The sequence below is a fragment of the Hemicordylus capensis genome, chromosome 2 (genome assembly GCF_027244095.1).
Source record: "Hemicordylus capensis ecotype Gifberg chromosome 2, rHemCap1.1.pri, whole genome shotgun sequence".
Classification (NCBI taxonomy): Eukaryota; Metazoa; Chordata; class Lepidosauria; order Squamata; family Cordylidae; genus Hemicordylus; species Hemicordylus capensis.
In genome coordinates this window covers 47349074-47363203 of record NC_069658.1, presented here as the reverse complement: position 1 = coordinate 47363203, position 14130 = coordinate 47349074, and the positions used below count along the sequence as shown (strand labels likewise).

Sequence of the window (14130 nt, the reverse complement as noted above, 5' to 3'; positions counted from 1 at the left end):
AACATGGGAGAAGTGTTGACAGATATCCCAAAGTAGTCACAATGTCAAGTTGTGGTTGAGAGAAAGTGTCAGATCTTGATTTTTCCCAATTTATTGTTCATATTATTATTGTCCATTTTTATACCACCTTTCATAGTGCATCTCAAGGTGGTTTACAAAAGTCAAAATACAATAAAATTCCATAAAAGTTACATCTAAAACCTTAAAATCAGTGAAACCATAAAAGCCATAAAACAGCAAAACAACCATTTAAAACAAAAACAGGAAAACTGAGAGACAAATAAAAGGGTCTTTAGTTGTTTTTTATAAACCGCCACAGCTGCCAAGACAAGAAGCAGACATGCACTGGGAGAGCATTCCAGAGCCTGGGGCAACAACAGAGAAGGCCCTGTCCCACGTGCATGACAATTTAGCCTCACTCAACCTCGGCACAGGGAGCAAAGTCCCCTCTAATGATCTTGTTGGGTGGGGGACCAGGAACATCAAAGCATCTATTTTCATATATTCTACTACCTGCCAAAATATTTCCAGCCGTGCATCCTGCAACACACAGTATGGGCATTTGTCGAAGACTCACTTATTTTCACAGTGCACTGCAGGAGTGATGGTGATCTTCTTCTCTTCCTCTTGAATGGCCTGAGTTATGTCTGGTGAGGAGTACGAGCACTTCAGCTTGGCGTGATGTTCCCTATCCGATTGGTTAACAGGTGTGCCTACAGTTTTGCTTTATGGTGTGGCTGGCTGCGTCATTTCTGGGGGATACATGAGGACTGTATTTGTTGGCGAGTGGTAGTAGCGAAAGGTCCCCGTGACCGGATCAAGAAACTTGGCCCAACCGGTAGGCAGTCCTGGGACTACTCTCCCCCCCCCCATCTCCTCACTCCGGACACTTGTTAACGGCTCCCGCTGGGACTTGCTTGAGAGGGCATCCCCCTTCGCTGTCATGCGAGAGTCCTCTGCAAACTTGCGCCTTTGCGTTTCTGGTGTCCGGATAACTTTTTCTTTCTCACCAGCAGCACCAATTTTGTCCACGTCCGTTTTTTCTGCGTCCGGACTTTCAGTCTCATTTTTACTTGTTTTTTTAACTTCTGTTAACGCCTTTGGTGCCTTCCCCAGCTCTTGCGTCATCTGGCCCCCTGCTAGCTCGTTCTTCCCTCTCTTTCTCTTCTTTTGCTTCTTGGAGGTTGTCCCTGCTTTCGCTTTCGCCCTCTCCCTCTTCCTCTCTGGTTTTCTGTTCTTGCTCTTGCTTCTACCATCTGAGCTTCTTCTGTTGTTCTAATTAGTTTCTCTGATTAGTTTCTAATCAATCTTGCCAAATGCGTTTCAAGCAGAACATCTTCATCAGTGGCAATTATCTGTAAAAATTTTGCTTCTATAGGTAGTCTCCACTCCATTCCCAACATGGGGGTTGAACTGCACTAGTCTCTTGGGCAACCTCCTAGAGGTGCAGGAGCAGCAATTCATTTGTGGTTTCACTTTTTAAAAAAAAAACTTTATCTCCACTTTTAAAAAAAATTCCTTGGAGTCCTAGGAATGGCATGGGTGCTCATGGGAACTGTAGTCTTTTTGTGGAGCTGTTGCACTGGCTGAGTCCAAATAAGCTGTCAAGAACCTTTGCATAGTCCTACAAGTCATTAGCATTTATTGGATTTAGAGCAGGCCTGCACAACATGTGGCCCAGGGGCCGGATGCGGCCCACGATGCCTTTTTTCCTGGCCCCCGGGGCTATTTCCTCTTCCTCCCCCTGCTGCTTAAAAAACACCTCCTCAAAAAAAATTCCAGCTGCTGCATGGCCGAGGAGATGGCTGCGGGGGTGCGGGTGTTCTTCCTCCCCCCCCCCGGCAGCAGTGGCGCACAGCGGCAGAAACCAGAGCGACACTCGGGTCTGCCATTTGGCCCAGTGTTGCTTCCCAACTGCGAGGCACGCCTGCGCAGTTAAGTCTCTTAAGTCTCTCTCTCCCCCACCAAGACTACTCCATTCTCTCTCTCTCCCCCCCCCACTAAGACTGCTCCATTCTCTCTCCCCCCCCACTAAGACTGCTCCATTCTCTCTCTCTCTCTCCCTCCCACCAAGACTGATCCATTCTCTCTTTCTCTCCCTCTCACCAAGACTGCTCCATTCTCTCTCTCCCTCTCCCACCAAGACTGCGCCATTCTCTCTCTCTCTCTCTCTCCCTCTCACCAAGACTGCTCCATTCTCTCTCTTTCTCTTTCTCTCTCTCCCTCCCACCAAGACTGCTCCATTCTCTCTCTCTCTCTTTCTCTCTCTCCCTCTCCCACCAAGACTGCTCCATTCTCTCTCTCTCTCTTTCCCTCTCACCAAGACTGCTCCATTCTCTCTCTCTCTCCCCCTCTCACCAAGACTGCTCCATTCTCTCTCTCTCTCTTTCTCTCTCTTTCTCTCTCCCACCAAGACTGCTCCATGCTCACTCTCTCTCACACACACCATGACTGCTCCATTCTCTCTCTCTCCCACCAAGACTGCTCCATTCTCTCTCTCCCTCTCTCACCCACCATGACTGCTCCATTCTCTTTCTCTCTCTCTCTCCCACCAAGACTGCTCCATGCTCACTCTCTCACACACCCACCAAGACTGCTCCATTCCCTCTCTCTCTCTCTCTCTCTCTCTCTCTCTCTCTCTCTCCAAGACTGCTCCATTCTCTCTCTCCCACCAAGACTGCTCCATTCTCTCTCTCCCTCTCTCACCCACCATGACTGCTTCATTCTCTTTCTCTCTCTCTCTCCCACCAAGACTGCTCCATTCTCTCACACACACACACACACACACCATGACTGCTCCATTCTCTCTCTCTCTCTCTCTCTCTCTCTCTCTCTCAGACTGTTCCATTCTCTCTCTCTCCCTCTCTCACCCACCATGACTGCTCCATTCTCTTTCTCTCTCTCTCCCACCAAGACTGCTCCATGCTCACTCTCTCACACACCCACCAAGACTGCTCCATTCTCTCTCTCTCTCTCTCTCCCCCCTCTCTCTCCCCCTCTCACCCACCACGACTGCTCCATTCTTTCTCTCTCTCTCTCCTACCAAGACTGCTCCATTCTCTCTCTCTCCCACCAAGACTGCTACATGCTCACTCTCTCACACACCCACCGACTGCTCCATTCTCTCTCTCTCTCTCCAAGACTGCTCCATTCTCTCTCTCTCTCCCTCTCTCTCCAAGACTGCTCCATTCTCTCTCGCTCGCTCACTCTCTCTCCAAGACTGCTCCATTCTCTCTCTCTCTCTCTCTCTCTCGCCAAGCCTCCTGCTGCATCCTTTCCATCTTTCTTTCCCCTTCTCCATTCTTTACCAAAATTATGAGAAGAGGTTCTCATTTTTCCCCCCTTAAAAGTGTTCCATGTTTTTTGTGATGATTTGGCAGAGGTGGAAAGGAAGAACAATGCATTTTATTATGTATTTTGTACAGATTGTATAATATTTATATTATTAGAATGATTTTTAATTCAACTTATTTCATATTAATTTAAATCAATCTTGGCCTGCCAGAACATCAAAAGTTAAATATTGATTAAATTCATTTTTAATTCATTTTTAATTCATTTCACTTTAATTCAGTTGATTGGTTGATTGATTGATATTAAGTGCTACTCTAATAATCAGCACCCTAGGAATTGACCTTGGCTCCCATGAACCAAGTCACGGTTGGTTTCGGCTGCCAGGTCATTTGAGTTGTGCAGGCCTGATTTAGAGACAGTGGTTGCCAGTTGATTATGCCATAGTTATACTAAGCTTACATCAGTGTTTTCCACATTAAGCATGTAATTTGTAAAATTACATGTCCTTAAACACACAATTGGCATATGGCTGATCAGGGCTCCCTAGCATTCTCAAATGTTTAGGGATGCATGTTCACCCTTTACATTTCTGTGTTTGCTATGGAAACACAGGTGTGGCTTCAGCTAAAACAAAACCTCACTGTTGGCACCTGTTAGACCGTGGTGCAAATCCTTGTTGAGCTTCTCTGCTTCAACCTCAGCTCCCCATTTGTAAATGCAAATATTAATCATTTATATCATCAGGCCAGAATGTAAAAAGATTGTAAACATTTGACCAGACAAGGTGCTGTAGAAAGGTATCTGCTCCAAGGTATCCTGTTCCAAGGTATCTCACAACAAAATCTGTTTTATACCTTTCCAAGCAAAAAGATTACATATATGCATGGCCCCTCCTTATTCTATTCTATAGATATATATTAAGTTCCATCAAGGTGAGTTGCATAGGGATTTATCTTCCCCCAATCTATCCATTACCATGAGATCAGCAAACAATAATTGGATCTTGATGTCATCACCTATTCACCAAGCAATTTGGCAACACAATATGCTGAATTATAGGTGAACACAGGAGGCTGCTATATAATAGGCTTCTTCACACAGTCATTTGAATCTAGATCTAATGTGGGTAACCAACTTTGAAATGATTGTGTGAACCCATGCCAAGGTGGTTTATGACCTGAGATTCTCACCTTGGCATGGGTTCACACAATCACACTAATGTTGGTAACCCACATTAAACCTAGATTCAAATGACTGTGTGAACAGGCCTACTGAGTCAAACTATTGGTCTATCTAGCTCAGTTTTGTCTGCACTGACCAGAGCTTATTCTAATGTGCAGCTGGACACATTTTGTGCAGTGGGAACAATTTTTATACAGAGGCAACTAAGTTTTTGTGCAGTTGGGAATATGGGGGTTTGATAAGGAACAGAGTTGTTGAAATAGATGAGAGAACAAATGAAAGAAACAGAAAATTAAGATGATTATTGTTTCATTTCAATCTTTTAAACTTTATATAAATAGTATATTATTGGGACCGATTACTTGACTAACCAAAAGCATTTATTAACTCATTGAATTATGTATGTATGTATGTATGTATGTATGTATGCAACATTTTTTTTATACCGCCCAAAACTCATGTCTATGGGCAGTTCACAACAAATGTAAATAGCTTAGCTGTGAATGATGTGCCAGTAGGTAGTCATTAGGTATATCACCTAGCAAAGCTGCCATAGGTGGTGGTACATTGTTGGTACAAGCTACCATTGCAGATGACCTGGTTTGTCACCAGCATCGGTCTTGGATTGCTATTTTTGTTGGAGAAGTGACTCCATAAGCATTGATTCTGAAAACCAATAACTCCTGTTGGCCACTAGGGACATTAGGAGTGGAGTTAGAGAGAGTATAGGACTGCCCCCTTGTTCTCTCTTTGTTCTTGTATCTCTGCTCTAAGTCTCTTATGATTTGAGGACTGGTACTTTTAGGACACTCCCCTTTCTGTTCCTTCTTCTTCCTTCCACCATGAGGTAGCTAGTACAGGGTGCAAGCTTTTCTAGGCTTTTAACCTTCGTTAGAAGAAGCAGGGTGTGGTATTGGCACACAAATGGCATCGATGCATGCGCTGACGCCATTTGCGTGCCAATGCCACATGAGGGCTGCTGGGAGCAGCATCCCACCGGCATGGCTTAGCAGTTTAAAGGGGACAGCAGCACAGCTGCTGCTTTCAAGTTAGATTTAAAGAATGACAGCACTGCAATGGGGCAGCACGGGGTGGTGGTGGCTCAACAGAGGAGCAGGTACAACCTGCCTGCCTCCTTTTAAAGGTGCCCCTCGCCCCACATCGAAACGTTTCGGCCGCAGGAGGCTGAATTGTTTCGCTGCCCCTCCAAAGAGGTGCCAAAATGATTCAAGCCCATCCCTAGATGAAAATTAGCTCTTATTGTGTCCAAGCCAGACCTGCTCCCCTTGTTGCACTGCCCTTACAACAGGTTTGCAGCTAAAGTTGATTAAGGGCAGCAACAGCTATCCTATTTACCTGCATAGAAGACAACCCTAAATGTCAGAAGATGCCCTTGGGTATAACCCATATTTTGTTGGAGATGAACTTCCAGTGCATCGACCTTTTGCACCAACTGACCTAATGATCACTAGGGCATTGGGAGTAGAGACAGTGAGTCAGGGTCTCCCTATCTGTCCCTACTCTATGACCCCTGAACTGACTCTGCAGAACTTCCTGTGCTGAGTCACAATCCTGCCTTTCCTCCTAGAGAGCAGATGGAAACATCTCTCTCTCTCCTTACCTATCCATTATGTAGTCCTTTAGATTAGAGATAGGTCTTTCCTATCTAAGTGTATTTAACCAATAAATGTTTAGTGTTTAGTTATACAAGGATCTCCATGTGTTTTCTCTAAACAGCTGCAATATCCAAACCATCCTCTGCTACCTACTCTGTCACTGGAGTGTGTGCTCATTCCTTAGTGCTCTGCTGTTTTACCTATTGTGGGTAAAAATCAACTAACATATTTAACCTCTGTTTTTAAAGGGTGTCATCTTAAATGATGTAATTTAAGATGTAGTTGCAAATTTAGAAGTGCCGGGGCTCTCTGTGACAGCCTTCATGGCCATACCCACCCCAACAGCCAGAGAAGCTGAGAAGTAACGGCACTCCATCCCTGCGTGTGTGTCCCCCCCCCCCACTACACCTCTGGTTATACCTGTATTTACCTAAAAAGGAACAGCACTCTGAATTTAACACAGCCCCACAATTTCTAATATCAAAGAACTTGGAAAAAAATCTAGCCTTGAATTCAGGGAAACAGAGTATGCAGTTTTTGAGCAGCCATTTTGTGATAAGCCTCTATTCTGTGGCAGCTTTCGAACCTATTATTCCTACCATACAACAACTTCAACATATTTTACCAGACAACCATTTTGTTATACAGCATAAATCCTACAGAGGACAATATATAACCACCACCCCGTTACACTTTATGCGGGGAAGTAGTCTCAGTCCTCACTATAGTTGAGAGAAGGAAGATAATCTCATCCATTCTTTGCAAGGCATTTTCTTTTTCCTTCCTTATTTTCCTGTTCTTTCTTCCTTCCTCCCTTCCCTCTCTGACTCTTAAGTTCTCTATTCATTCTCATTTTCCATTCCCACTGTTAGGTTTCTCTTTTCCACTTAGAAAAAGTGTGGGAGGTGCTCACAGATTGGGGGCTGCACCGTCTTCTTGTGCAGCTGTGGAACAAAGCTTAGAATAAACCTGGCACTAACTGGCGGCAGCTCTCTAGGGTTTCAGAGAGGGGTTTTCCCCAGCCCTTCCTGGAGGTGTCAGGAATTGAACCTGGGACCTCCTGCATGCAAATTATATGCACAGCGTGTGCTCTTCCACTGAGCGACAGCTCCATCCCCAACATGTCATAGGAACACAGCAGCGTCAACAGAGCAATACATAGCTATTCAGTGTGCAGAATATTGATACATCAAATTTATTTATTTATTTATTTATTTATTTGATTTGATTTGATTTGATTTCTTTACCGCCCTTCCAAAAATGGCTCAGGGCGGTTTACACCGAGAAATAATAAATAAATAAGATGGATCCCTGTCCCCAAAGGGCTCACAATCTAAAAAGAAACATAAGATAGACACCAGCAACAGTCACTGGAGGTACTGTGCTGGGAGGGAATAGGGCTAGTTACTCTCCCGCTGCTAAATAAAGAGAATCACCACATTAAAAGGTGCCTCTTTGCCAAGTTAGAAGGGGTGAATATGGCACATACAGTGAAACAATATTATTGCCATTTAAGTAATGGTTACTTAACTCTCTGTGTGTTTGGCAGAATGCTGTCTAATAGTCCAGGAGACCCGTGGAAGTCTCTGAATGGGGGTATTAATGGTCCTCACGTACATTGACAGGGGAAGCCATAAAAGCCTGGTAACACAGGATGTGCCCACCTGATGGGAGCGATTCTGAGACATTGTCATTCCCCCCCATGTGTGAGTGTATAGTGAAAACAAAGAAAGCAGCTTGGGAAAGCCTAAATATGTGACACACACACAGAGAGAGGCTGAGTTTTGGAGGGAGTGGAATGGAGAAGTTGAAGAGAGAGTTGAAAGGACTCAGGGATTTTCCTGTGATTTTGACGCACCTTGTTGCTGTTTGTAGAAATGCTTTACTATTTAGTTCCACCTAATGCTTAACCTGCACATTTGTCAATAAATGAAATATTACGAAGACACCAAATCCTCCATTGATCTCTCCTCTAGGGGAAGCTGGAATCCTAGAAGCACTGCCTACCAGGAAGTGGGGAGCAGGCATGTATGTGCAGGTGCCCTGCACCTAAGGAAGTACATGATCCAGCATTCTGAGCAATGCATGACCACCTACTTTACTAGAAGTCTCTATCCCCAGACATTATTACCTAGTTCCTGCTGTCCCTTGGCTCCCTGCCAATGTTCTTTGCTTTATCTTCCTCCCCCGGTTTGCTCTTGCTCCTTCGTACTGGCAGAGTGTATAATGAGGTCAAAGTTGCCTCGAGTGTTTGTCGTCCCTCCCCATTAAGACAAGTGATTTAAGCCTACGAACTTGCCAGGCCAATAGATTAGCAGAGTCTGGGTCAACCTGGTCCTTCAGCAGGAGCAGGGCCTTCGCAGTTGTGGTGTCTGCTTTCTGGAATGCCTTGCCTCATCAGCAGCAAAATGCCTCCATTCGAGCAAGTTGCATTTGAAGCGCAAACAGCAGGGGGAGCACCCTCACAGCAACTAACAATCGAAAAAAACAGCAACTTCCTTATGCCGGATATACGACGTCCTTGCTCTATATCGCAGCGATTAAATTCGAGACAAGGCATTGGAAATGTAAGCAGTACCCTGCTGTCCACGTAGGGACTGCGGAGTCACGACGCAGGAAGTGTGGAAGCACACTTCCGAGAGATGCCCTGACCCTGTTTGTAGGGTCTAGTCTGGAAAGCGCCCAAGTGAAGACATATTTCTTCAGAGTGGCCTTTTCTATGGGGTGATTGTTCCCCTTTTCTTCTGCTGCTTTAAGTTTCCCTCCTCTTTCTGTTCATAATCTGTTTTTAAGTTTGATGTTTTGTTAATGTTCGTCGTTCTGTTAATCTGTTTCATTGTAATTATTTTTTTACTCTCTAGTTAACCCCTGCTAACTGGGCGAAGAGGCACCTTTCAAAGTGGTGATTCTCTTTATATTAAGCGGGGGAGAACAACTGGCCCTATCCAGCCCCAGCAGAGCATCCCTCCGGTGGCTGTTGCTGGTGTCTGCCTGGTTTCTTTTTAGACTGTGAGCCCTTTGGGGACAGGGAGCCATCTTCTTACTATTATTCTTTTTCTATGTAACTCATTTTGAGAACTTTTTTGGTTGAAAAGTGGTGTGGTGGTAGTAGTAGTAGTAGTAGTAGTTTCAAGTTCTGAGTGGATTTTTAAAAAAATGTTGTAAGCTACTGTGGTTGCAGAAAAGTAGGATATCAAGTCTAAAATAACTCAGGAGGAATTCTGAGCATCCTTGGGGAATGATCAAGCCTCAAAGGAATGCTTGCGAAATTCAAGAAAACTCCTTCTGTCCTTCCAAACAGCATCCTCTACATTCCTTTTACTTATTCAAAAAAGAGGAAATCAGGAAAAGTTTATCTTCAGTGGAACTGTGATTGTAGATTCTGTAGAAGTAAAGTAAAGTGTGCCATCAAGTCAGTGTCGACTCCTGGTGACCATGGTCATCTTTGGTAGAATACAGGAGGGGTTTGCCATTGCCTCCTCCCACTCAGTATGAGATGATGCCTTTCAGCATCTTCCTATATTGCTGCTGCCCGATATAGGTGTACCAGCGGGGATTCAAACCGGCAACCTCTGGCTTGGTAGTCAAGACATTTCCCCACTGTGCCATCAAGTGGCTGTTCTGTGGAAGTAGTTAATCTTTAAGTTAGCATAAGAATGAAATCAGCATCTATGAACACAGTTTTTATTTTCTTTAATAAAATGGGGAGAAGTAGAGAGAAGAAGAAAGGTAATGGGGTGGGGGAAGTATTTACACCATTACTAGATGGTTCTTTGTTGATATGCATCTCAGCATGATGTCTCATTTTATTAATACACAATGCAATAATCAAAGCTAGTGCTTTTGTGGGCATGGGTTAGAAGTAGTGTCAATGTCAGGTGCAATTACAACTGTGCAAAAAGGTGACTGCACAGAAAATATGACAGGAGTGTAAAGGATTATGTTAAAGTGTCCCTTAAAAAAAAGCTTAACCTGAATTCTAGGGATGGCCAAACTATTCCAGCTACAGCTGGGCATGATGGGAGTTGTAGTCTAACAACAGCTGGAGATCCGCAGGTTGGTCATAAGAACATAAGAAGAGCCCTGGTGGATCAGGCCCAAGGCCCATCTAGTCCAGCATCCTGTTTCACACAGTGGCCCACCAGATGCCACTGGAAGCCACAGGAAGGAGTTGAGGGCATGCCCCCTCTCCTGCTGTTACTCCCCTGCACCTGGTACTCAGAGGCATCCTGTCTTTGAGGCAGGATGCATCCTGTCTTTGAGGCATCCTGTCTATAGCCCTCCAACTAGTAGCCGTTGATAGAGTAGATCATTTATGAATAAATTAAAAAGCCCTGGTCCCAATACAGATCCCTGGGGGACCCCACTTCTTACTTCCCTCCATTGTGAAAACTCTCCATTTATCCCTACCCTCTGTTTCCTGTCCTTCAACCAGTTAGCAATCCACATATGTATTTGTCCCCCTATGTCATGACTGCTAAGTTTTCTCAGGAGTCTTTGATGAGGAATTCTGTCGAACGCATTTTGGAAGTCCAGGTATACTATGTCAACTCCTGCAGTATCAGGATGGAAAGCAAACGCAAGCCAATCAGTTACTATTGCTTATGGCCAGGGGTGGAGTCATCATTGTGTGAACGGGTTCAAAGAACCCGGGCCGCCACGTTTAGGAGCCACACCTCACGCCCCAGCGCCCCTGACGTCAGATGCAGGAGCGGGGTTTCACTCACAAACCAGGCCGCATGCCGCATTTCCAAGCAAATTCCAGCCAGCGCCGCATTTGCAGTGCGGCCGGGAATGCTTCTTCCTGCCTTTAAAGCTTGGAGAGCTGCTCCCGGCCATGCTGTGAATGCGGCACTGGATGGAATTTTCTTGCAAATGGGGCACATGGTCCGGTTTGTGAGCGAAACCTCACCCCCTGCTCCTGACATCAGACACAGCATCTGACGTCAGACGCAGGGGGCGTGGCTAGGGGGGGCCGCTGGCTGCGGGCTGAACCGGGGCCACCACTGGCCTTCCTAGGCTACTGCTTATGGCTGAAGTTTCCTCTGAGCGTCTGCCACCTCTCAGAAAAGGTGGATGGGTCAGTTTCCAACCTTGGCCAGTGGGCCAGATGCTTACAGGCTGCGGTTGAGCAAGCCCATTTTAGTGGCCCATGTACAAAACTGCTTTTCCTTGATCTTGATCTTTATCAGCTAGATGAGCCCACACAATACATCATTTGATTTCAAACATTCTTGGGGGAGAAATAGGCACCTGCTGCTGCACATGTATAATTTCTTCTTTGTTCCCATCATCTCTCATCTTGTGTTTTTCATTGTCATTAGGGAACAGCTGTCAACAGCTCTGGAAGAGGAGCTTTACTTTGCTTTTTAATTCCTGCTCACTGACCAAGAAAGGGCTAATTTATAGTTAGAAAGAATCACAGGGGCCAATGTTGTGTTCTATATTTTAATCTTTATGCAGGGTCTTGGCTTTTTTATTTTTTAATGTCTTTTTTTAAAAAACCAACCACCCGCTCTCTAAGTCATCTCTGGGCTTTTCTTTATCTGTACTGATAACATAAATTGGAACTTTCCCATGTTTATTATTTATTTATTTAAAATATTTATACCCCAGTCCTCCAATACATTACTGCTTGGGGTGGCTCACAGCATTTACAAAACGTCACAAGATAAAATTAGACCAATAAAATTAACCAAATTAAGCAAATTAAAACCATAGTCTTTTAAAATTTCAAATTAAACTCTTTAAAAAGCTAAAAACCAGTTATTAGAAAAACTAAAGACTAAAGACTTTACCAGATAAAAACAACAGGTGGAACATTAAAAAGCCTCTTTAAAAAGGTGTAGTTTTAGTTGTTTTTTAAAAACACTGAGGAAGGGAGCATGGTAATGCTCTTCAGGGAAGACCAGCACCTCGAATCTAGCCCAGAGGTGGACTAGTAACCAATGAAGCTGCCACAGGGTGGGTGTGATACTCGTGAAGTGACTTGCACCCACAGGCATCCTTGCGGCAGCATTCTGAACCAGCTGAAGCTTCTGAACCGTCTTCAAGGGCAGCCCCACATAGAGTGCATTGCAGTAGTCCAAACTGGATGTTACCAAAGCATGAGTGACTGAGATCAGGTCCTACTTCTCCAAGTAGGGTCGCAGCTGATGCACCAGCCGCAGCTGGTAAAAGGCACTTCTGCACACCACCACAACCACCTGTGCCTCCAAGGACCCCTTTGGGTCCAGAAGCACCCCCAAACTGCACCCCAAGCACCTCCATCCAAGACCAGATTTACCTCACTACTTGGATAATCAGTTTTACCAACCCAAAGCACTTCTGTTTTATCTGGATTAGGTTTCAGTTTGTTTGCCCCCATCCAATCCAGAACAGCCTCCAAGCCATGGTTCACTGGTGACACTGCCTCCCTGGTGTCTGCTGACCTAAAAGATAGGTAGAGATGGGTGTCAGCATACTGATGGCACCACACTCCACACCTACGGATGATCTCTCCTAGAGGTTTCATGTAGTTGTTAAACAGCATGAGGGACAGAATCGACCCCCCCCCCCGGCACCCGATAGGCCAAAGGCCAAGAGGTGGAGCAGGCACACACACCCCAGCACCACCTTCTGAGTATGACCTTCAAGGCAGGAGCAGAGCCACTGTATAACCGTGCCCCCAAATCCCAATCCAGAGAGACGTACCATGGTCGATAGTATCGAAAGTGGTTGAGAAGTCCAGGAGAATCAATAGAGTCACACCAGGAGCGTAGCAAGGTTGGAGTGGGCCCAGAGACAAGATTTTAAAATGCCCCCCCCCACTCAAAGTCCAGGGCCTCCGCACACCCCAGGCCCCCAAGGATTTAAGTCTGATATTCCAAAATAAGTATGCTGCCTGCAAATACATTTCACTGAATACACACGCACACGTCACAATATATAGTGATATACATTGAGTACTATACATTTGTATTACTTTTAATGCCTAGAACACACTAGAAAGATGAATTATTAAAATGGGCCCCTCGCTGCAGATTAGCAAAGGAGACTTTCAACCATGCAGGGTGAACCTATGTTTGTTTTCCCAGAATTCTGAACAAATTCAGTCAAGTTTGATTGCAGGAGGTTTTTCACAGGAGGCTTTTAAAGCCCTTTAAGACACATCTCCTCTGGAAGGGAGGTGCTGCATTCACATGTTGGCCAGATTTACCCTGAAGTCCCTGCAAGTTATTGGGGAGCAGTTCACACACAAGAAAAATAAAATAAAATAGAAGCACAAGACATGCTTCACAGTTCTCACTCAGACCTTCTGGGTTGCAAAACAACTTGAACATAAGTGCATTTATAAATGAATGAATGAATGAATAAAATTAATAAAATACTGTTCCAGAAGTTTTTGCAATTTTCTGCCATGAAACAAGCCACTTATAGGACTTTTTAGATAGTTTTTTTTAAGTCAGCAAATTTTCCAAGCTGTTTCAAAATAAATATTCAGAGACTTCTCGGTCCCTCCCCCCCCCATATCCAAGCCCTATGGCAAGCAGATCCTATATATGGGGGGGAGGGCGGGAAAGGTAACCACAAAAAGGAGTTCACACTCTACCTGGCAAATGCTGGTCTGGGTTAAGCAGGGCAGCAAGGAGTCTTCTGCTGCAGAGAACACTCTGGCTGCCTCCTCCTTCCTGGCTTGCTTGGGCCCTACTCGAGTTCAGGCTTCACTGCGGCCTACACGGAGGCCTCCCTGGAAGCCCCGCCCACCCGCCGATCAGCTGAGAGGCGGGAGAAAAGGCGCTCTTTGCAGCTTGCCTGCTGCTTCGATTTCGGCCAGCAGAACAAGCAGGAGAGACGGCGAAGAGGGCAAGTGGCTGAGAGGCTATGGGGCTGGGCAGGGGGCAATGGGGAGTCACATGAGGTGCCTCTGGGGTGCCCCTCCAGGCAGTGGGGCCCCCAGACAACTGTCTCCCCTTGCCCTATCATTGTTACGCGCCTGAGTCACACTCCCTCTGTCTATCTCCTGGCATAGGTCATCCACCAGAGTGACCGAGGCAGT

General features: G+C 45.4%; 1 long non-coding RNA gene across 1 annotated transcript in view; it reads right to left on the bottom strand.

Moving 5' to 3' along the window:
- LOC128343588 (uncharacterized) overlaps positions 1 to 13845 on the bottom strand; it is a 55637-nt gene extending 41792 nt beyond the window's left edge. Inside the window, exon 1 of the long non-coding RNA XR_008315596.1 lies at positions 13684 to 13845. This is a non-coding gene — a long non-coding RNA (uncharacterized LOC128343588). The remainder of the gene's footprint in view (positions 1 to 13683) is intronic.
- Positions 13846 to 14130: the final 285 nt, after the last annotated feature.